Below are 23,886 nucleotides of genomic sequence, written 5' to 3'. Positions count from 1 at the left end.
AGAAGTTCAAAGTAATAAATTGTAAAGTCAGAATTTGAACTCGCTTAAGGCTATCTGACTTCAACATTCATGCTTTCTTTTTAACATATACAGTGATAAGCAGCCTATAATGCTAAATCCAACATCTCTATTAATTCTGCTTTGTTTGAACATTTGGAATAGTCTAGGATGATGAGAAAATAATCCAAATAAATCACCCTGGATGGAGGCAGTTGAATATTACAGAAGAGTTCAGTTTAACAAATTTATAGTTGGCCCCTTCTGTGCCATCAGGCACCAGTAAAGCTCATAGTCTAAAAGACATGTAAACTAATAGATACACTTAGTATGTGATACCATAGAAATTTGCAGAGTGCCATAGAAATACTCCAGTATTCACCTAATAACAATTGATGGGAGAAGAGTCCAGGTAGGCTTTTTGGAAAAGATGATGTCTGAATGAAGTCTTTTAGACCTCAGTTATCTCTGCTATTTTGGGGCTGATATCACTGATTATCTCCTGCTCTACTACTCCTTTTCCCTGTAACCGATCGCTCTCCTGAAAAATCCCCTTCACTCATTGAAGACTTTGGCGTCCAGCTGAGAATTATCTCTTTCACCCTCGCTTATGTCGTCCATCATTCCAGGTAACTTCTATGTCTGCGTCGATAATCCATTAAACATCTTGGCCTCTCTTGATCGCAACTCTGTTTGCTTCTACCTAAACTCCCCTCCAATGACTTGCTTCCTCTGTTGTCATTAAGTATTCAGAAAGGTGGATATTCAACTTATAGATTCAAGTCTGTATAATTTACCATTCTAATCCTGCTGCCAGTTAGCTGGCCATTCGGATCCTGTCCTCTTCTACCTTTTTTTTTTGAACCCCCAATTTATTATTCTAAACAGGTACCTGTGGGGCAGAAGGACAGAGGGGTTTATGAGGAAGGCGGAAGCTTGAGGGTGTGGCCCCTACAGAAGCATACATTTATTTAGATACTGCAAGCAAGAAAGATGAGGGAGTTGATGAGGAATATAATCTGTGAACTGTAGGGGCTGTGGTAGTTTCGATTTCAGCTCTTTTTTTAACGTTTATTTATTTTGGGGGGGGGGGAGGAGAAGAAAGAGGGAGACAGAGGATCTGAAGCAGGTTCCGTGCTGTGAGCACAGAGCCCAATGTGGGGCTCAAACTCATGAACCATGAGATCATGACCTGAGCTGAAATAAAGAGTTGACAGCTTAACTGACTGAGCTATCCAGGCACCCCTCAGTTTCACTTCTTTACACTATAATCTTCTGAGTTGCTTACCTAAGTCCAACCTTAAATGGTTTTTGCTCTGGCTAGTTAAAATGGCAAAGGAATGTATAATAAATTATCAAAGGATGAGCAATAATAAACAGGCAGCACAAATTGTGTTTTTAAAATTTAGACCACACCTCCCTAGAGAAGAATGGGGTGAAGTTCCCCATACTGTCTCAGCTGCTAAGTGAACCTAGAACTGAACTGAAAGCATATTCTATTTAAAAGTTTTTTTTAATGGTTATTTATTTTTGAGAGACAGAGAGACAGAGCATGAGTGGGGGAGGAGCAGAAAGAGAGGGAAACACAGAATCTGAAGCAGGCACCACGCTCTGAGTTGTCAGTGCAGAGCCCGATGCGGGGCTTGAACTCACAAACCGTGAGATCATGACATGAGCTGAAGTTGGATGCTTAACTGAGCCACCCAGGCGCCCCTATTTTTAATATGACATTTGTAATTAAACAAAACTGAAGAATAATCATTGAATCTAGGAAAAAAGTTTTCCATGTTGAAAGCTGATGCTTTGAAAAGAGTAGATTAATAAATAGAGAATGAGGGCAGAGATGGGAAATTTCCTGGTTCTCTGCAGGCATCTTCTGCACATGTCCAAGGGGCTAGGGGATAAGTCCTCAGGTTCTTTGTCATTTCTAATTGGAATCAACACCTGGGGTAGGCACCTGGGTGTCTCAGTCGATTAAACATCGAACTTTGGCTCAGGTCATGATCTCACAGTCTGTGGGTTCGAGCCCCTTGTCGGGATCTGTGCTGACATCTCAGAGCCTGGAGTCTGCTTCAGATTCTGTGTCTCCCTCTCTCTAACCCTCCCCTGCTCATGCTGTGTCTCTCTCTCTCTCTCTGTCTCAAAAATAAATAAACATTAAAAAAAATTTTTTTTTTTAAACCAATGATTTTCCAAAACGGTAACTGTCATTTTCTTTGGGAAGATGTATAACATCATATTTACTTCTATCTTCTGGTAATCAGAAAAAGCACAAATTATTTCTAAAAGAAATTTTCTTTTTTCTTGTTAACATGTTAACTACCATTAGTCGTAGACACCTTGGTCTTGACCTCGGTGGTTTTAGACAAATAGAAAGGGGATAGAGAAGAGAAGTGCTATCAGAACTCAGAAGCTTGGGGTAAAAGACTCACATGTGAGTGTGACAAAAAATGCCTAAATTCTATAAGTGGTGAGAGAGGAGGTAGGGAGGTGGGAGGCAATGGTTCACACATAGCTCCTCTGTGCAAGGAGAAAATAGGTGGCTGGAAAGGTAACTGTCAGATAATTTTTTATTTCCACTCCTACATGAGGAGGGTGGATGTGTTAGGGAGGTAGAGTATCAACGGGCCCTTTATATTTATAAGACATTTGTGAATTTTGCTCACAATCATGGTCTTCTTATCCATAGCTTGTACTTTTATGTATGGTTTGAACCTAAATATCCTGAACTAAAGCTGCTATTGCCTTCAATTCCTGAACTTCCCATTTATTTCTAAGTGTATTTCCTACATAATGTTCAATTATTTGCTAGGAAGCTACAGTCAGACACACAGAATTTTGCTGTGATAAGTGTTTAGCACCCTTTTGGGAAAGGGTGCTACAGCAATTTTGCTGCAAGGCTGTAATATATGGTGATAATGATGCTTCACTCCTTTAGAAATGGTACCAGGGGGCCGATCCCTGAGAGCAGAGTGCAGAGCTGCCGAGGTCTGCCTCTTTAGGAGGTTCTATGGATTGCTTAGGATGAGTAAATGTTTAATGAGCACTTTATTCTCATTACAGGGTAATGTTGGATATCTAAGAACAACAGCATACCAACTCCTTTGTTAATTCTCATCGATTTATAATTTCCTTCTAGTTGTATTTTCTTTTTTCTTCCCAGTCTATATTAAAGTGAGTTTGACTTGGGCACCTGGGTGACTCAGTCGTTTAAGCATCCAACTCTTGACTTTGGCTCAGGTCATGACCTCACAGTTCATGGGATTGAGCCCTGTGTTGGGCTCTATGCTGAGAGAGTGGCGCCTGCTTGGGATTCTCTCTCTCTTCCTTTTCTCTCTGCCCCTCCCCTGCTCGCGCATGATCTCTGTCTCTCTCTTTCTCAAAATAAATAAATTAAATAAACAAACAAAAAAAGAACTCCTGTGGTTTGCCTCCATCTCTGTTTTTATTTTATTTTTCCTTCCTTTCCCCTATGTTCATGTGTTGTGTTTCTCAAATTCCACGAGTGAAATCATATTATATCTGTCTTTCTCTGACTTATTTCACTTAGCGTAATACACTCTAGTTCCATCCATGTTGTTGCAAATGGCAAGATTTTATTCTTTTTCATACCGAGTAGTATTCCATCATATAAATATACCACATCTTCTTTATCCATTCATCAGCCAATGGACATTTGGGCTTTTTCCATCATTTGGCTATTGTTGATAGTGCTGCTATAAACATTGGGGTGCATGTGCTCCTTTGAATCAGCATTTTTGTATCCTTTGGATAAATACCTAATAGTACAAAGTTCCATATTTCAGACCATTTCAGCCCTCAGAGTTCATAATCAGTACTTGGTTTGTACAGATCCTAAGTTGCCTAACTTTTGTATTCATGGAGACTATGAGAGTGGTCTGTATTCCTATCAAGAATTATATCAGGCAAGAATGATGTGTAGGCCTCAGCAAAGATAATATTTCAAATGGTGGGAGAGAAACAGAGGAAAGAAGAGGAAAATTTGTATGTAGATCAATTTGGATGGTTAAGCTTTTTATCTTCAAAACACATCAAGTTCTTTACAATGAAAGGGAATTAGAAGTCTTGCCTATTTGCCTTCATAATTTGATTCTATTTTAACATCAAACTTCAATAGTCCTAATGTCTTAACAATAATTGTTACATCAGTTGAGAATTACTGTCATGGAAGCTAATGCAAAAAGGAAATCCAAGTGGATGATAAAACAAACTTATCGGATCACATCGTGCAATCAAGATAATCTAATAAATAGTTTCTGAAACACTGAAAAAAAAAATGAACTCCTTAAAAAAAATAAAGTGTGCTTGATTCATGTGGAATCTAAGTCCTAAATGCTAAATGGAAGATCAAAATGAAATGATATTAGCAGTTAGGATTTTATGATAATGGAGAGAGACTGGTGAGTTGTTTTATGTGTGGTCGGATGTGAGGTGTGGGAAGACGGGGTGCACCGTTCCTGGGGGGAGCAAATGACTAAGTAGCAGGTCCAAGGAGAGAGAGGCTGTCATGATACAAAGGGTAACTAATTTGCTTGAGTAACAAGAAAGATTCTGCTGGTGTGTGGAATGGGAGCACGGGTGAGGGATGTTGTTAAATCAGGGGGTGTTAAAGAGGCAGATATAACAGAGCTTCTGCCACTGTGAGGTTTGTGAATTTGACCGGGGGCTAATATGGAACCTAAATCAGTTTTGAGATGGTGATGCTGCTGTGTTACTTGGGGTCAAACCAACCATTGTAGGTGAAAGATTTAGGGTCCAAAGGGGAAGTTAGTATCGTGTGTGTGTGAGTGTGTGTGTGTGTGTGTGTGTGTGTGTGTGTGTGTACACACACAGATGCACAGATGGAACAGTGGTCATTGGGCGAGACTGTTATTTCAAAAGGGGGGAATATAGAAAGGTATGTTCCATCTCAGAGAAGATCATTACTTCCAGCTACTTCTTTAGGCTCTAAATCCTCCAGAATGTAGAGTAATTAGCACCATGAGAATCAGAGCATAAAAACTGCACCCATTCATGCGCCTATCTCCACCATTCCCGGTTCTCTGAAATTCCTGAGGTAGCATTACCATGACGTTCACCTGACTACCAAGTATTCCCCTCAAAGGAGGCCAGAGATTGACCAAACCATACCCAAATAGCCCTAAATCCAAGATTCTCTTCCAGGCAGATTTTTCACCCTATTGGCTTGGGATATTTTCTATTGCCTATACAATAGAAAGGGGAAAGACATCAGAAGGGCGATTTTCTTTTCCTAAAACAATGTCCTGCAATTCTCCATTTCTCTTCTCTACAGGTTATCCAACCATCTACCAACCCCCAGGAAGTGCAACAAACTCAGAATCTGCTCACAGGGAAAACAGCAGAAGGAAAATATAGGAAGAGTTTACATACAGGTGGGATAAATTACAGGTGCCTCCTGTTTACTAAGTACAAGCTTGCAGAGGTAGACAGTCCCTGGTGGACTCTCCCGATTTCATTCTCCCTTTAGCAGCTCTGGGGTCATTCATTTTTCTGGTCAGGACATCTCACCCTCACACTCAGAAGAGTTGCTTTACCTGTTCATGTATTCTCTCTATTGCTTTCACTCTTTGCCCAGCCGTCACCTCCTCCCAAATCAATGAGAAAAAAAGTGTTTCCCGCCAGAGCTGCAAATACATCCATGAGCTCTGCCCTGAGATGTTTCCTCAGACTTTTGAGCAGTGTCTCATCAGATTCTGGGCACTCTGAGCAGTTATTTATGTTCTGTTGCCAAGTACCCTATCTGAGTCATCACACACCAGAATCTCTCTGGTGGGTTTTCTCCATTTCTTCTATCATTCTGTGTTTGGTGTTTTTCTTACAGGATGATTAGCACAGTACATCCACTTCACTCAGCTCTTTCGGTGTTCTTTGTGATGACTTTCTAAATCTAGTTCCTTTAAACACAGTCTCCAAGCCCCCAGTGTCTCCACCCTACCTCAATCTGTCTCTACCACTATTCCCTTGGTCTCAGAAGGATCACTGACAGCTTCGAAATACAAATATGTTATAAAACTGCTTATAAGTGATTTGGAAATTCAAAACCCTTCTCCATTTTTGCTACGCTTTATCATTTGAACATTAAAGTTTTGTTGGTTGTGCCTGTCACCATATTTAACATGAACTTAACCAGGTATTTGCAACTCCATCACAAAATAAACTTACTTTCCCCACAGATTGGGGAAAAGGATGAGAAGTCTAGAAAAAGAGAGCAACAGATATCTCACAGAAACATGACTGTCATACCTCCTTTATTTTTTAAAAATTATTTAAGTAATCTCTACCCCCAAAGTGGGCCCCCAATTCACAATCCCCAAGATCAAGAGTCTCATGCTCCTCTGACTGAGCCAGTCAGGCACCCCTGTCATATTTCCTTTAAATTCTACCTTCATATCCTTTCTTTCAGAACTTAGAGACTTGTACATAGGACTTTATCCTGGGATCAGTCTTTGAGATAGATGTACTGTATATTTTTTCCCAAAAAATTCTTGTGTAAATTCACTATGCAAATAGAAGTTCACCAAGCTTGGGATATTTGCCTTACAGATAAATGGGGAACATATTCTGTAAAACAGATCTTTGGATGGGAAGATCTATATCAGGTGATGGGGAGTTAAAAGAGCAAAAAGGATGAAGAGGGGACCGAGAGAAGAGAAACAAAATAGGAAAAGGAAAAGAGGATGGAGAATGAAGAAGAAAAGGCAAGGAGCATGGGAAGCCTGGCAGGGAATTCTGATTATCAACAGTACACCCCAAAGTAGGATTCCTAGTGAAAAATCAGTGAGTGTATTATTACCTGCAATCCAAAGCCATGTCATTGTATGTGTATAGAAGGTGATATCTAGGTGCAACCGTTCTGTATCTTCTGGATATATGTAAAACTTAATAATGGAAAAATTGGAAGTTCCTCTTTGATTCTGCCAAGAAAGTCCAAAGAGATCTGGAATAAGAGAACTGTATCAACAAGGAAGAATTTGAGAAAAGTTGGAGAAAGAGAAAATGTTAAGTCTCTAGTAGCTGTTAAATACCAGGATTGAAAAGCTACACTGGAGAACACCTGACTGGCTTAGTGGGTAGAGTATGTGCCTCTTGTTCTCAGGGTCATCAGTTCAGGCTTCATGTTGGGTGTAGAGTTTACTTAAAAAAAAAAAAAAAAGAAAGAAAGAAAAAAAAAGAAAACCTACTCTGTTCTTCTGATGAAATGGAGGAGGACATCCATAAATGACTTCTCAGTGGTTATCCCCAATTCTTAGGGTGGGGTTGAGGGTGGTCTACAGTCTTTGGTTGGGGTGTAGCAAGCATAGAGAAGCCTTCCCATGGGCATATATCGTGATCTTGCCTTCGCTTCCTGCACTGTATGTCCTCTTAACATCATGGCCTTAACAGCATCATGTCTACACATTTCCTTCTTAAAAATGTTATTAGAGGGGCGCCTGGGTGGCTCAGTCGGTTAAGTGTCCAACTTCGGCCTAGGTCATGATCTCGTGGTTCACGAGTTCGAGCCCCATGTCGGGCTCTGTGCTGACAGCTCGGAGCCTGGAGCCTGCTTCCGATTCTGTGTCTCCCTCTCTCTCTGACCCTACCCCCATTCACGCTCTGTCTCTCTCTGTCTCAAAAATAAATAAACATTAAAAAAAATAAAAAAAATGTTATTAGATTCCCCTTTTGTTGTGTGGTTCGGGGAAGTGTACTCTCCTGCTTCTCCTTAGTTATGCTCCTGATTTCTAACCCCTGGGAAGGTAAGAAGTATGTGGGACATTCTTTTCAAAAGCTGAAACCTGGGCCACAGTGTTTATTATTGTTGGGCTCCATCTGCATAGCAGTTAATTCAAATAATAGAAGTTAATAAACTGCTCTGATGACAGAAGAAGAGATCTGGGGACAAAGAGTAAGCTTCGCTTAGCCATTGAATCCAATTAGACTTGCCTCAGAATTCAGTGGTTAAAGCTTTTGTGATTCCAATCACTCTCATCTGCCATCTTCCCAAGACTGACACTATCCCTCATTCAGCTCTCTGTTGAGTTATCTTCTCCCTGACAACCTACATCACTCTTTCCCCTTATTTGGTTTTATTTTCTTTTCACCTCTTATCATTACTTTAAATTTATTATATATTTGGTTACTTATTACCTGTGACCTTCATTATATTGTTAGCTCCATGCAGGGAAGAATTTGTCTTGTTCACTGCTCTATGTTGGGTACCTAAAATAGCACCTGGTACATGGTTGACATTTGATAACTCTTTATTAAAGGAAGAAAAGCACCTGGCTACTCTTTACCAAGGTTCTAGGAGATCCTTTTTTTACTTAGTATGTCCTTTGATTCCAGATTTAAAAACATATACACATACAGTATGATTTTATTTTATTTATTTTTTTAGAGCATGTGCACGAGAGGGTGGGAGTGGAGAGGGGCAGAGGGAGAGAAGGACTCTTAAGCAGCCTCCAAACTCAGTGCAGAGCTCCACACAGGGCCTGATCCCACAATCCTGGGATCATGACCTGAACCTAAATCAAGAGTCAGATGCTTAACTGACTGAGGCTCCCAGGCATACCCCTCCCACCCCCCAACAGTATATATCTCCAATAAAACTCACGGTTTTGGCTTTTCCTATGTTCATCTCAGCACATCTTTAGTGTGACATCTTTCTCTCTTTCTACCTCTATTGATGAATCCACCCAAGAGATACTCTCTGCTCTCAAGCTATTTCTAGCTGATTTATCCCTGTTCAGATAATGTATCCCAAGATTTCAAAAAATATTATTTAATTTTGTTCTTTTCTCTCATTTGAGCATACAATCAACCAACTTAGGTTCAGTGAACTGTGGATTGAGGCTAAAAGATGGCCCATTCTTACCATACCTAATGATAACCAACTTTGTTTTGTTTGATTACATTTATGAGACTTACGCTTTTTTTTTTAAGTTTATTTATTTTCAGAGAGAAAGAGAGAGTGTGAATGTGAGTGGGGAGGGCAGAAAGAGAGGGAGAGAAAGAGAATCCAAGCAGGCTCCATGCTACCAACGTGGAAACTGATGTGGGGCTTTATCCCATGAACAGTGAGATCATGACCTGAGCTGAAATCAAGAGTCAGACACTCAACTGACGGAGGCACCCAGGTGCCCCTGAGACTTATACTTAAAAAAAACACAGGCATCATTACTTTTCATTTTCAATTTTCACTTTTTATTATTTTTCAGCAAAATACTTAAATAATAGCACAGACAAAACTGAATATTTAGGTGGCAAGGGATGCCATATGTGATACTTGAAATGTTCATAGATGAGCAGATATATGAATTCAGCAGTGTGAAAGGTGAATTAGGTATGCCAGCATAGAATGTGCACAAGGTCGTGTACTATAAAAGTCTAAAGTACACAAATCAAAGATCATCTGTTCTTTGCAGTTTGGGGTTCAAACCCAGGTACCACGAAGTAGGTGTGTGTCCTAGAGTAAGGGCTTCCTCTGTACCATCAGCAGAGAAATGAAAACCTCAGAAACAGCTATTCACAGGGTTGTTTAAAGAATCAAATGAGACAATGCCTGTGGGAAGCACGTGGTAAAGGTATTAGTGCTATATGAGAGAGAACAAGGGACAAGGAAGAAGGACTATGTAATTTCCTGATTCCTTAGGCACTGGAAGTGATGCATGTCCTTGGCTGAGTGGAAAAGCCAGGGAAGCTGGTCTTGCTGATAAAGAGATATAAAATACCTTTGGCTTTGGTATTCATGACAATGGAATCATAACTCTATTAGTGTTTCTTTGCCATAGTTTTTCATTTCTTCATAAATTTATGTAATATACAAAATTACAAATACTATGTGTACGTGCATATGTATAATTACTATTTCATAACTGTAAACAGGTCCTCAGTGTTTCATTTTGGTTTCAGTTAATATCTTTCTCTAGTGACCATGGCCATGATTCCTTCATTAGTGGGTCCCCCTCCCGCTCAGGAATGTACATTTAGATTTTGAGTCCCCTGTTATATGTGGGCAAACTGAGGCCCTGAGAGAAGATGCTCTGAAGATTATTCTTAAGCATGAGAGTGAACCCCACTCAATATCTTGATGCTCAGGTCCTGGTGATTCCTATTTTTTTAAAAGAAATGTTTTTACTACTTCAGGATTTCTCTGTTTTGGACCCTGTTTTTCCCTCCAGGGTGACCAGAGACAGGGAGATCTCTTAGCCCACTGTTTTTGCTCCTCTACTGTCTGTGTCTAAAACATCTGGTGCCCAGCTCCTTGTCCTCACTCTCTCTTCTCCTCACCCCACCCCCCCTGCAGAACCCAGATCCTAGGACTATTGGGGCACACTGAGCTCTATGCCCACAGGAGACAGGAGAGAGTGAGAGAGAATAGTCAGGGTTCCCCAGGAGGCCCCTGTGGACTCACAGTAGTCTGCCTTTTTCCTCAAGCTCACGTTTCCCAAACTGAGTATAATGCTGGGATGTGCCCAAGTGTCCAGTGGAGACAGCTGCTCCTTGGGAACCACTATCGTGCTCCTATTCAACCCTGTAGGAGCACACCATCAGCGTGTGTGAGAAGGGCTGGAGGCTTCCACCTTTCCCAGTGCCTTTTGGTTTCAGATCTAACACCAGTAGTGCCTAAAGAGCAGGAGGAAGGGGATATGGAGAAAGGGTCCCAGGTAAGGTGGAGTGTTTCCGTCCTGGTGTTGTGTTATCTTTATTTACTGCAGACTGCCCCAGAGATCCTAGGTTTGGAAACTGTGCCTATAGAGAGTTTGAGGAGGACCTCTTGGCTCCATTCAACCCATTTCACTTGCCTTGTTGTCCCCTGTGTGCCACCCACCACTGCTGAATCTTGCGTCTGGACCTGGGTGGCAGGATGAGACCTACCACTGGTAAGTCCCCTACCTTCCCCTCAGCCTCTTTCATGCTCCTTTCATTGCCATCACAGCATTTGTCACGGGTTGTCATTTAAAACTTATTTATTGTCTGTTTTTTTCAACTTGGCTGTAAGGCCTGGAACTATTTTGTTCACCACCATATCCCTTGAACACCAACAGTATCTGACACAGTCAATCATATTTTTCTGAGTGAATGAGTGCATGAATGAATGATTTGAGTTTCCTGTGTCCTCTTGCACACTGGGCTATTGCTGATTTCAGTGCAGCAATGAATCCCATGACAGGACCCCACTCCCTGCCTTGGCCTCATTCTGTTCTCTCTCTTGGGGAAGACCTAGGGGTCTTCTTCCAGCCCCACTCCTTCTGCCCCACCCTAAGAGACCCAGATTCAAGGGAAGCTCTGTCTAGTTTCCTTCTTGATGCATCTCTGTCTTCTTTTTGAGGCTTTAATTCTTGTTGCCATCCGGTCTGCTGGCCCCAGTGTGCTGTTTACTCTGTGTCCTCCCTGTGTCACCTGCCCTTGCAAAAGCCTGTGAACCATAAGGTGATATTCAGTGACTTTCTCTGCTTGCCCCTCTGTCCCATTCCTCACCCCTGCTCTTTCATTCCCTTCAGAAGCTCGGCATGTCCCATGACACTGGTGACCAAAACCACTGGTACAAATAATCATGGTGATGGTATGCTAACCCCTCTGAATTCCAAGTTGTTAAAGAAAGGGTTATTTCCAGGGTGAGAAAGTTGTTTCAAAAGTCAAAAAGCATGGGGCACCTGGGTGGCTCAGTCGATTAAGCATCCCACTCTTGATTTCAGCTCAGGTCATAATCTCATGGTTCATGAGTTCAAGCCCCATGTCAGTCTCTGTGCTGACAGTGTGGCACTTGCTTGGGATTCTCTTGTCTCCCTCTCTCCCTGCCTCTCTCTCGCCCTCCCTCAAAAACAAACAAACAAACAAACAAATATTTAAAAAGTCAAAAATCATAAGAATAATTCAGTCAGAAGAATTGAGAGGGTTGATGTGGAGAGACAGTAAGATGCATAACAAGGCAGGGGGGATTTCAAACAGGTGCCATGTCTCTGGGGGGTTATTATACACAGACAGGTGAGCTCTCTACTAGGTGACACTGTAACAGAAATCTGAACAGCAAAATCTACAGCACAAAGAATTTGGATAGGGATGAACAGGATCTCTTACCTGAGAGAATCTTTACCAGAAATGTGTGAGGGAAACAGAACATACCAGGGAGTCCAGACGTTCGAGTACAGGTAATGTGTGGCCTAGACGAAAGCATGTGCTGCATAGCCAACAAAAGCCTTGGCCAGCCTACTTTGTGAAGGTTAAAGCTGCCATTGGCCTGCTTTGATGAGACACTGCATTGTCTTCTGATTGGAGAAACCAGGAGGATGTGGGACCCCTGGGCCTGAGAAAAGATGTATTCTGTAGCAAGGGAGGGAGCGGGATGCTCCAAGGGGTATCGCAGAAGCTGCACTGAGGAAAATCTGCTTGCAGCAGACACTGATGCAGAGGAAAGCTAGTTCTATGTTCAAGTTGAACCTTGCTTATGTCAGTTTTGCCTGTGTTAAACAATCAGTTTTGACAAATAAGAACTTGAGATGTAACATTATTCAATAAGTACATCAGGTCCTAAAACATGCTCCGGGGGGCCTGTCCTGAGCTGTGGGCCAGATGGCTGAGTTGGACTTGGGGGGGAATGGTGGCTCAGAGTCTGGAAGCAACATGAGGGAGATGGTAGTCCATCATGGACAAAGGGGAGGGTACCAAGTTATCCAAGCTGAGCGGGGAGGCAAGATCTTGAATAGGAAGGGAAAAGTCTGAGGTGAAATGTCCAGTAGGCTGGAGAGGGGTTGGTGGGAGGAAGGCAAGAGGGGTTTGGAGGAGGGTGTAGTAATGGGGGCTGTGCTGGAGGCCTGTTTGTGAAGGACACTGCACTGAACGGAGTGTTCCTGACTTCAGAGTCACCTCTGAATCAACGTTTTCATCCCCAATTGCAGGACTTCAAATGTTTTAGACTGTGGAACTGCAGGATGCTTTGTCACAGACACCTGTCAGGTAAGAAATATGTTGCCCTTCAGGTGGCAGTGATGGTGAATAAACCATAATAGGCCCATGGGTTGAATTTCTCATTCTTGCTCAGGCATTTATAACACCTGCAGAGTATGAGCCATGTCAATATGGGAGTGCGTAGGGAGAGATCACAATCAGGAAGGTTGTCGTGGAGAAGCAGCCTCCTGGGGGCCCAAGCCCCCTGTCTCTCAATGAGAGATGGAGTATTGAGGGCTGAACCTCTGACTGGTCCTGTGGTAGCGTTAGAGATCATGTTCGATCCTTTCTGCGGGGAAAGGACACCCTCCCTGTCTCCTACTCATCACTGCTAGTCAACAGCTGATCATGGGAACTTACTCTTTAATATATTGCTTAATTTACCATTTACTAAATACTTTTTCCATTTGCAAATGTAAGTAATAGGCTTTGGATTCTGTGTCCAGAAATTGATAGGGCACTGTGTTCATAAATTTTGTAGATTCTGTGTATTTGACATTGTGATTAAACAAATAGGTACTTGAGTCAGAAAACCCTGGATTCAAATCCCAGATGTACATTTATTAACTGCATGACTTGGGATTGAGGTCCTTAAACATCCTGAGCCTCAGTTTTTATCACCTGTGATGCGGAGATAGTCACCATCTCACAGCTTGGTCGCAGCACAGAAACCAGTGCATGGTGGCACTCAGTGAGTGGGGTCTCCCCATTCACCACTCCATGTCCACAATTCTGTATCAAAATGCTTTGACAACTGAAAGTTCTTTCTAATTTTGTGTATATGCTTGCCTTAGAAGATAAGAGAAGGAGTAGGTGTTGTTGGTGGTGTTTAAAAGAGTTTTTCCTGATCATTGATCTGAACTTACCAACTTGAGGCTCTTTGTAGCCTCTATCTCTTCTGTTAGGTGTGAATATTTATGTATTTTGCTGGAGAAATAGTATTGTACAGTATTTGGTCACAGGGTGCTGCCTAGACCCTCTGGGAGTGGATTCTGAAACACACCTGGTCACATTTTCCTTTTTCTGATAAGAAATTGGCAGGTCATGATTGCCTCATTGCTTGTCTGTTAAAGCCCACAATGCACACGCACGAGTAATCATTAAAGAACATGCATTTCCATTTGTCAAACTTTTCTTCTCAGGATTTGGAATGAAAACTCAATAGAGGTACTCATTGATTTGTTTAGCTAAGATGTACTAAGAACATACATTGTGTAAGACATGTTGCCGGGTATTGGGAGGACTATGAAGATGACAAGAGAGCGCTGCCACTGAGAAACAGGTGTTTGAAAGAAGGCCGGCACAAGAATAACTATAATGCAAGGGAGACAGGCTAACTTCCACAGGTGGGAATTCCAGGAAGAGTGAGTTCACATCTGAATGGGGGATGAAACTTCATAAAGGAGGGATATTTGAGACAGTCCCTGAAGGGGACTTTATTCTTTAACTAACACAAGAATTTGTCAGGCAATAATGGCAGGACAGGGTATTCCAAGCATAGAGAACAATAAGGAAGAGTTTGTGAAAGCAGGTTGGAGTTAACATTTAGAGAATAGCCAGTGGTCCAGTCTGGTGATAGCGTGAAGTGTGTGGCAAGAAAGAGGTAAGGGTGAGGTTGGAAGGGTAGGTGGGTAGAGCTGTGTAAGGCTAGGATAGCCAGGGGGAGTATGTGCCTGATTTAGCAGACAAGAGAAGGAATAGATGTTGTTGTTGGTTTTAAAAAAGTTTCTTCTGATCACTGAAGTAATATGCATCTAAAGGAAAAGAATTTGGAAAACAAACAAGATAAAGATTGGTATAGATATAGATACACATTGAACTGTCTATAATCCACACCCAAGATCGCCCATTAGTGATTTAAAATACATCCTTCTAGCCTTTTACTGTATGGATACAAGGTAGATGGCTAACTAGTTTGATTAATTGATCTTGAGAGTAATGTATAAATGAAATCACATTGCCTTAGATTGTTACAAAAAGAGCCTGTGGACATAATACCTTAGAAACATAAATATAACAGTAGTATGTGGGTAGGTCAGATACAGAGAAATCTATAAATGAGAAAGTCATGGGGTGCCTGGGTGGCTCACGTCAGTTGTGTCTGACTCTTGATTTTGGCTCTGGTCATGATCTCACAGTTCATGAGAGTGAGTCCTGTGTTGGTCTCCGTGCTGACAGTGCAAAGCCTGCTTGGGATTCTCTCTCTCCCTCTCTGTCCCTCCCCCACCTGTGCGTGTGGTCTCTCTCACAATACATAAATAAACATTAAAAAAAGGGGAAGCCATTAAGAATGCTGTTGCAGTGATTAAGAGGAAACAAGTTCTTGAACTTGGGGGCTACGGGAAAAAGAAAGGGGGAGTGCAGATTAAAAAAATATTTCTAAGGATGGCAGTTCAAGTGGGTTAGAAGAAGGTAGGGAAAACCAGAGATCCCTTCCAGATGACAAGCCTGGATGACTGGGGGATTGCGGAATGATGAACATGATCTGGGCTTTGGGGAAGGGGAGGATTATGTGTGTATTTTTATACATGGTGAGTATATTGTGGTAGTTAGCAGACAATCAGAGATGTGGGTTGAGAATAAGAATGCTGATTTGAGATTCATTTATATTTTCTAGATTGTTATAGTTAAGGAAGAAGAGAGATTTCTGAAGGAGGAAATAGTTGAGAGAAGAACACAAAGAGCACTTGGAGTGGGCAGTCCTTGTAGTCAAGGGTGGAAGTAGTTTCAAAAATGGGTTATTCATAGCCTGAAATGTCACAGAGACCACAAGAAAGATGAGATTGAGCACAAAAGATGAAAAGAAGTCAAATATAAGGTTGCTAGCACAGTTCCAAGCACATGGAAAGAACTTCACTCACAGCAAGTATTATTACAAGGAAATGACCATTAAATATGGTAGTTTTTTTTAAATTGATAAATTATTTTATTTTATTTTTTGTTTTTTGGGTTTATTTTATATGAAATTTATTGTCAAATTGGTTTCTATACAACACCCAGTGCTCTTCCCAACAGGTGCCCCCGTCAATGCCCATTACCCACTTTCCCCTCCCTCCCAGCTCTCCATCAACCCTCAGGTTATTCTCAGTTTTTAAGAGTCGCTTATGGTTTGCCTACTTCCCTCTCTGTAACTTTTTTTTCCCCGTTCCCCTCCCCCTTGGTCTTCTGTTAAGTTTCTCAGGATCCACATAAGAGTGAAAACATATGGTATCTGCCTTTCTCTGTATGACTTATTTCACTTAGCATAACACTCTCCAGTTCCATCCACGTTTCTACAAAAAGCCATATTTCATTCTTTCTCATTGCCAAGTAGTATTCCATTGTATATATAAACCACAACTTCTTTATCCATTCATCAGTTGATGGACATGTAGGCTCTTTCCATAATTTGGCTATTGTTGAAAGTGCTGCTATAAACATTGGGGCACAAGTGCCCCTATGCATCAGTACTCTTGTATCCCTTGGGTAAATTCCTAGCAGTGCTTTTGCTGGGTCATGGGGTAGATCTATTGTTAATTTTTTGAGGAACCTCCACACTGTTTTCCAGAGCAGCTGCACCAGTTTGCATTCCCACCAACAGTGCAAGAGGGTTCCCGTTTCTCCACATCCTCTCTAGCATCTATAGTCTCCTGATTTGTTCATTTTAGCCACTCTGACTGGCGTGATATCTTAGTGTGGTTTTGATTTGTATTTCCCTGGTCAGGAGTGATGTTGAGCATCTTTTCATGTGCCTGTTTGCCATCTGGATGTCTTCTTTAGAGAAGTGTCTATTCATGTCTTCTGCCCATTTCTTCACTGGATTATTTGTTTTTCGGGTGTGGAGTTTGGTGAGTTCTTTATAGATTTTGGATACTGGCCCTTTGTCTGATATGTCATTTGCAAATATCTTTTCCCATTCCATTGGTTGCCTTTTAGTTTTGTTGATTGTTTCCTTTGCAGTGCAGAAGCTTTTTATCTTCACGAGGTCCCAATAGTTCATTTTAGCTTTTAATTCCCTTGCCTTTGGAGATGTGTCAAGTGAGAAATTGCTGCGGATGAGGTCAGAGAGGTTTTTTTCCCGCTTTCTCCTCCAGGGTTTTGATGGTTTCCTGTCTCACATTCAGGTCTTTCATCCATTTTGAGTTATTTTTGTGTATGGTGTAAGAAAGTGGTCTAGTTTCATTCTTCTGCATGTTGCTGTTAAATATGGTAGTTAGGGAGTGTTTACAAGACCCACCAAAATTCTTACACAGAGTTGGGGTTTAACAAATGTGTTGAATGGAATGATGACTGATGGAATACAATACAAAAAGAGTGTAGGAGTTTGATAACACCTGTCCAACTCCTGGACAGGTTAATCAGAACTTGTTAGTTCTTGCCCTTTGGGAATATATCTTCTGGACTCTGAGATTAACCATGCATGCTGGTTAGTATGCTTGAGGGGCCAGGCCAGCCATCAGAGAGCATAGTCAAGACAGGCGTTGATTGTGACTTCCCACTAAGATTTCCTGGCTTCTCATAGGTAGTACAGAGAACTGGCATCAAGTGCGATGAGTAACTTCTGTGTGGTTAGGGGATTTTTACTGCTGGGATTGTCACACCTCCATGAGTTCCAGGTCCTACTGTTTGCATTCATCCTTTTGATGTGTGTGCTGACAGTGCTGGAGAACCTGGCCATTATTACCCTCACATGACTTGACTCCTGCCTCCACTCACCCATGTACTTCTTCCTCTGTAACTTCTCCCTTATGGAGATGCTGGTCACCTCCACTGTGGTTCCTAGGATGCTGGCAGACCTGCTGTCCCTCAGAAGACCATTTCCCTGGCTGAGTGCCTGATCCAGTCTCTCTTTTACTTCTCCTTGGGTTCCACCAACTTTCTGATTCTCATAGTCATGGCCTTTGATCACTATATGGCCATCTGCCACCCTCGACACTACCCAACCATCATGAATGGTCCAGTGTGTACGAAGCTGGCGGCAGTCTGCTGGGTGGTTGGCTTTGTGTCCATCATCTCCCTGATCCTGCAGAAAACACGGCTCTGGTTCTGTGGCCCTAATGTCATCGACCACCACTTTTGTGACTCTGCCCCACTTCTCAAGCTTTCCTGCTCTGACGCCTGCCACGTTGAGTGCATGGATTTCTTCCTGTTCTTGCTCTTCATGCTGGCCACCATGCTGCTGATCATAGTGTCCTACATCCTCATTGTGGCTGCAGTGCTACACATCCCCTCTTTCTCTGGGCACCAGAAAGCCTTCTCCACCTGTGCCTCCCACCTCACTGTGGTGGTTCTAGGCTATGGTAGTGCCATCTTCATCTATGTGAGGCCAGGCAAGGGCCACTCCACACACTTCAACAAAGTGGTGGCTCTGATGACTGCAGTGGTGACCCCTTTCCTGAATCCCCTCATCTTCACCTTCCGGAATGAGAAGGTCAAGGAGGTCATTGGAGATATGACCAAAAGTCTCCTCCTCAGAGACCCAGCAGCCTGTGGATGAGAAGGCCAGAGAACACCTGTCAAATCACAGGAGTAAGGATCCTCCACTGCAGGTGGGCACCTGGGCACCCATGCTGGAGCTCCTCAGTCTCCTTCTTCATCTCTCCTGCTCCCTTTATCCCCCACTCACTCACTACAGAGAACTAATGAGCTTACATCATCTGAATGATTCCAAGGCAAGTATATGTGAGCCTGAGATAAACAAGGAGGAGATGATTTTGAGGGAGCTGTGGAGTGAAAACAGTATGATAATGTCAACTAAAAGAGAGTATCCAAATAAAACCCTCAGTCCTGGGTCTGGTACATAGTAAAAACTCTGTAGATGTGGCTATTATTATAAAAATGTGCTATTAAAACCTCTCCTTCCCAGTCTGGCTGTATGGTTTTGTTTACATTCCTTTACATTTCTTTGTCTGCAAATTCTTTGGGGGTGTATTTCTTTCTCATGAACTGGCTTCAGAGTGTAGGATAGGGTTCTGAAAATGGGAGTTTCTCTGAGAAGAGCAGAGTGGCCTGGCATCCCCCAAAGAGAAGAAACTCCATGCCTCTCATTAGGACCGTTTCTTTGGGGATTATTCCTGAAGCAGAAGCACTACTTATACCCAGGAGGCCCACTTCTGTCCAGCCCCTCAAAATCCCTTGTTTTTAAACAGAAATGACTCTAGGGGCCACTTTCTCAGCACCTTCCACAGAGAGGTCCTGAGGGCTCCAGGCCTAGACTTTATCCTTTTTATGCACTCAAGAAAGAAAGGGAAGCTGGACCATTGCTCCCACGCTGGCAGCTTTCTCCTTCACATGCATTAGCAACTGTCTTCTCCGACAGAATCTTAGGTCCATGTCCCAGAGCGAGGGCCCTCTGTGTTTGGCTTTCCTGGAAGCAGCCCGGACAGGAGGTCACCAGGGCCCTGGTGGTAAAGCAAAGATAGTGCAAGCCAGTTGAGAGGGAAGAAATGGGGTGGTATTGGGGTTATGAATAACAGGGGGGTAGGGCAAGGTGGGGGAAGGCTTTCCCTGGCAGTTTGGGAATGGTTTAGGAAGTCGGGGGAGATGTGGGAGTGGGAGTAGCTCTAGTGTCTGATTTCTCGTATCAGGGTGAATCTGGACTTGGGCTGGGATTTGCAGAACAGGACAAAGAGTAGATGCAAACTTCTTCCTACTTCTGAAGCTAGTTCTGCCTGATGAGGGAGCATAATGCAGGCTGCAGGCAAAGTACAAGCTAGAGTGTGCGTATGCGTGCGGACGCGTGCGTGCGCGCGCACACACACACACACACACCAGGTGTAGGTGGGATATGTGTGATATTCCTCAGGCACTCCTGGCTGCCTATGAGCAAAGGAAAGGAAAGAAAACATATGGTTAACTGGTAGAGATCACAGTCATAGAGGACATGGGTCTCCATCTGTTTACAAATATCTTATTAAGTGACAAGAAAAAGGCAATCTTATCAATAGCCTAATCTGCAGAAACCTGTGGACTCAGTTTCCTGGAACCCCAACGTCACCCCTCCATAGTGATATGGGGAACAAAGGCAAGAAGGAAAAATTAGATTTCCTTATAACCTACAGCCCATTGACAAATATTTGAGGCAGGCAGAGGAAAACATTCTTCCAGGAACTCCCACTGTCTTAATGTTAATGCTTTGCTAGAGGGAAAACAATTTTAGCTTGACCATAGCTTGGCCTCCAGCATCCTGTGAGTCTTCTTTAACATATGCAAATCTCCTTGGAAACTTCTCATTTGCCTTTACCTCCCCAAATCCATAGTATGTAACCAGTCACTCTTCACGACCCCAGTGCAGCTCTTTCTGCCCACGGGTCCTGTCTCCGTGCTTTAATAAAATCACCTTTTTGCACCAAAGACATCTCAAGAATTCTTTCTTGGCCATCAACTCCGAACCCCACTACCACCCCAAAACGTCATCATGCCCACAGGATACCTATAGGAGAGGTCGTAGTCCTAATGTGTAGCATGGATAGGCCCACAGAGGGGCCACGCTGTAGAGCCACAGCTGTGGAGAAAGGGGTGGTGGAGGGGAACACGTCTGGGGGCCCCCACCCAGAGGCATGAGTCTCTGGTTATTACTGGGGAGCTTGACATCCAATTAAGCTCTTTTTTTAACTACCATAGGACAAATTACCATTTGTGGGTCTCTCCAAAAGGGGGCAGATACTTTTGATTCTGTGGTAAAGGGCAGCAGGGAAAACAGTTTTTCATCCTTAGAACTTTCTCTCCTCCACCTCTCAAGGGACTAATTGCTTACTCTCCTTGCAAACTTGGTGAAAAAACTTAAGAACTAAATGGGAAGCAATTATCTCCTTCTGATATGCAAACACTTTCCTTCAGCTTTTCCTCCTAAAGTAATCAGCACACAAATCTGCTCAGATTTGCCTCCTGAGAGATTCCTTCCTGCTGCTACTCTCTCATTTCTGCACATTCCCTTAAAAAATTAAAAATAATCAACAGTCTACAGCCATCTATTGCCTCTTTTTCATGGTGTGATCTTAGCAGTGAGATATCTGACTGGTCAGATTGGGAGGGTATAGCTTGCCTTGGGGCTCCACAGTAATCACCCCCTCATACAGCATCACACAGTCATGATGAGGGAGCTTGGGGCAAGCTGAGGGCAAAATACAGGCTAGCACCCTGCCCCCCACCCCCTCAGGTAGAATATTTGTGATATTCCTCAGACACTCCTGGCTACCCAAGAACAAAGGAACAAAGGAAAGGGGTTTAAATGCTTGCTGTGGTAATGCCGGAAACTAAGACAAATGAAAAATTAAATTCCCTTACTGCCTATAGCCCATTGACAAGTCCTTGAAACCGGCAGAGTGACCTCCCTGTAGGAGCTCAGCTGCCTCAAGGATGACACTTTGCTGGGGGGAAAAGAGAACCTTAGCTTAACATTATCCCAACATCAAGGATCCTGTAAGTCAGTTTCCTTTATCTCAACTGTCCCAAGATATATGCTGGCAATCACACTCCAAGCTTATGGCCCCCTGATATATATCTGAAGGGTCTCATGACCGAGGTTGTATTAAATGGTAATAAATGGCATTTCCCTAGCAACAGCTAGCCTCTCAAGGTCCTGGAGACCTTGCTTCCAAAATTCCTTAGAGACATACTCTATCCCTGACCCCCTCCCAACCTGAGGGTATATAATGAGTTACCCATCATGACCCCAGTGCAGCTCTTCCTGCCCATGGGTCCTGTCCCCATGCTTTAATAAAATCACCTTTTTGCACCAAAGACATCTCCAAGAATTCTTTCTTGGCCTTTGACTCCAGTCCCTATGAAACCCCCATCACCCCAAAACTTCATCAATGACATTCCCAACAAAATTACCTGTGTGATGCTTGGAACAGCACTGTCCTCTCCCTTAATACAGAATGCTGAACCTCGGGCCCCACCCTAGACCTGCTGAAACAGAATCTGCATTTTTTTAAAGTTTATTTATTTATTTATTTTGAGGGGGGGAGGGGTAGAGAGAGGGAGAGAGAATCTCAAGCAGGTTCTGCACTGTCAGCACAGAGCCTGATGTGGAGCTTAAACTCACGAGTTGTGAGATCATGACCTGAGCTGAGAGTCAGACCTGACCAAGAGTCAGATGCTCAACTGACTGAGCCACCCAGGCACCCCACAGATCTGCATTTTAACAGACCCCCTGGATGATTTATATGCACCCTAATATTTGAGGAGCACTGATCTAGACAATCTGCTGGTGGAAGTTTCAATCAGGAAATTGTGTACGAAAGTCCTTGTCTTGGTGACAATACTGTGAAAGGCACTGGAAGGGGGCATGTGCTTGCGATTACCGGAGCCATCCTCCCTTCAGGACTTTTATCCCAGGGCCTATTTCTGGAGATGGTAACCAGGATTTAAGCCCTGAGACTTTTATTCTGGTCTGACTTTAAACTACTTCTTCTCCTTTTCTTCTTCCTCTTCGTCCTCCTCCTCCACTTCCTCCTCCTCTTTCTCCTTCTTCTTTGAAAGAGCTCGAGCTCGAACTCATGTGAGTGAGGGAGGGACAGAAGGAGAGGGAGAGAGAGAATCCCAAGCAGGCCCCATGCTGTCAGTGCAGAGCCTGAGGCGTGGCTCAATGTCATGAACTGAACTGTGTGATCATGACCTGCGCCGAAATCAAGAGAAGGATGCTTAACCAACTGAGCCACCCAAGTGCCCCATGACTTTAAATTTCTTGAGAAACTTAGGCCAATGGTCCAGCCTGTGATTTGCTGTTAGAATTCTGTGTGGCCTTGACCTAGAGATGTTTTGGTTCCATACATTTGTCTTAATGTGACAGGGACTCTCAGTGTGCACAATATCAGATAAGACATAAGCCTGGTTAGACTTAAGCCAAGAAATACTGATAACAGACTTTTCCATCTTGCTGGAAGGAATCTAAGGACACCAGTTCTAGGGCAAAGTGGGTGTATGCAAGTCTCCCCAGGTTTAGAGTCACGATGTGACTAAATCATTGCCTCTTGGAATTGCAAGGCAGTGTGTGGGCCGTCCAGGCACACCTCCTCTCACTGCAGGCCTCCCCGCTGTGGGACACTTCGCAGGTCAGCAAGGAGACCTGCTGGAGCCAAGTCTAGGCATGGCGCACTCCCAGCTGCGAGGCAGCCCCTGTCTTTGCTATAGCGGTCTCAGTTTTAAGATGAAACCTTATGTCCAGCCATTGAACTATTTCTAGACCTCTCACCCGCTGTCCACATTGCTTCCTCTGGTCCCTGTTGTTAAGTGGGTCTTGGAACTGGTTGTGGCACTAGGATAGACAGCTAACTGGATAGAGTGCAGTGGGATAAGTTCTTCTTATGCGTTGTTTACTTCTTTCTTTTAATTATTATATGAAATTTATTGTCAAATTGGTTTCCATACAACACCCAGTGCTCATCCCAAAAGATGCCCTCTTCAATGCCCATCACCTACCCTCCCCTCCCTCAGTGTTACAGTGTCTACTCATATTCCAAATTCATCTGCAAACCTTGTTCCCAAAGACAGCTAGCATTTATTGAACATCTGTGTCCTAGGCATAGGAGATACAAAGGCATGTAAGAAATGGGACCTAACTTAAGGAGCTCAGAATTTTGTGTGGGAAAACAAAACTATGTAGTTAGTTACTAAGATATGCAAAGCACCCTGGAAATACAGGGAGGGGGTGCCTGATTTTCCTTGGTTAAATTGAAAGTATTCTCAAACATGGTATTATCTGAGTTGAGCTTTGAAGTATGAAGAGCCACTTCACAGTCTGAGGAGGGGAAATGTGAATTCCAGAGAGAAGCAGCCGATATGTAAAATAATGTAGACATAAAAATGGCATGTTACATGGGCAATGAAAGCACAGGGAGATGGAATTAATGAATGACTCTGGAGAATGGTCCTGGATATTTTCACAAAACAGATCCAGGTGTCTCAGGGGGAATTTGTAAGTGTCCTCTGAAGGAT

General features: G+C 43.1%; 1 long non-coding RNA gene and 1 pseudogene across 1 annotated transcript in view; both read left to right on the top strand.

Annotated features, from left to right (window-relative positions):
- Positions 1-15,839, top strand: part of LOC122235357 — an 82,123-nt gene extending 66,284 nt beyond the window's left edge. Inside the window, exons 2-4 of the long non-coding RNA XR_006213429.1 lie at positions 5,312-5,411; positions 12,918-12,975; positions 15,584-15,839. This is a non-coding gene — a long non-coding RNA (uncharacterized LOC122235357). The remainder of the gene's footprint in view (positions 1-5,311; positions 5,412-12,917; positions 12,976-15,583) is intronic.
- A 1,627-nt stretch (positions 15,840-17,466) lies between these two features.
- On the top strand, positions 17,467-18,750 carry LOC122235341 (annotated as a pseudogene).
- The last annotated feature ends 5,136 nt before the right edge of the window (positions 18,751-23,886 follow it).

This window comes from Panthera tigris, chromosome A2, assembly GCF_018350195.1.
Source record: "Panthera tigris isolate Pti1 chromosome A2, P.tigris_Pti1_mat1.1, whole genome shotgun sequence".
In the NCBI taxonomy this organism is placed as follows: domain Eukaryota; kingdom Metazoa; phylum Chordata; class Mammalia; order Carnivora; family Felidae; genus Panthera; species Panthera tigris.
This window is presented reverse-complemented; position numbering and strand designations above follow the sequence as displayed.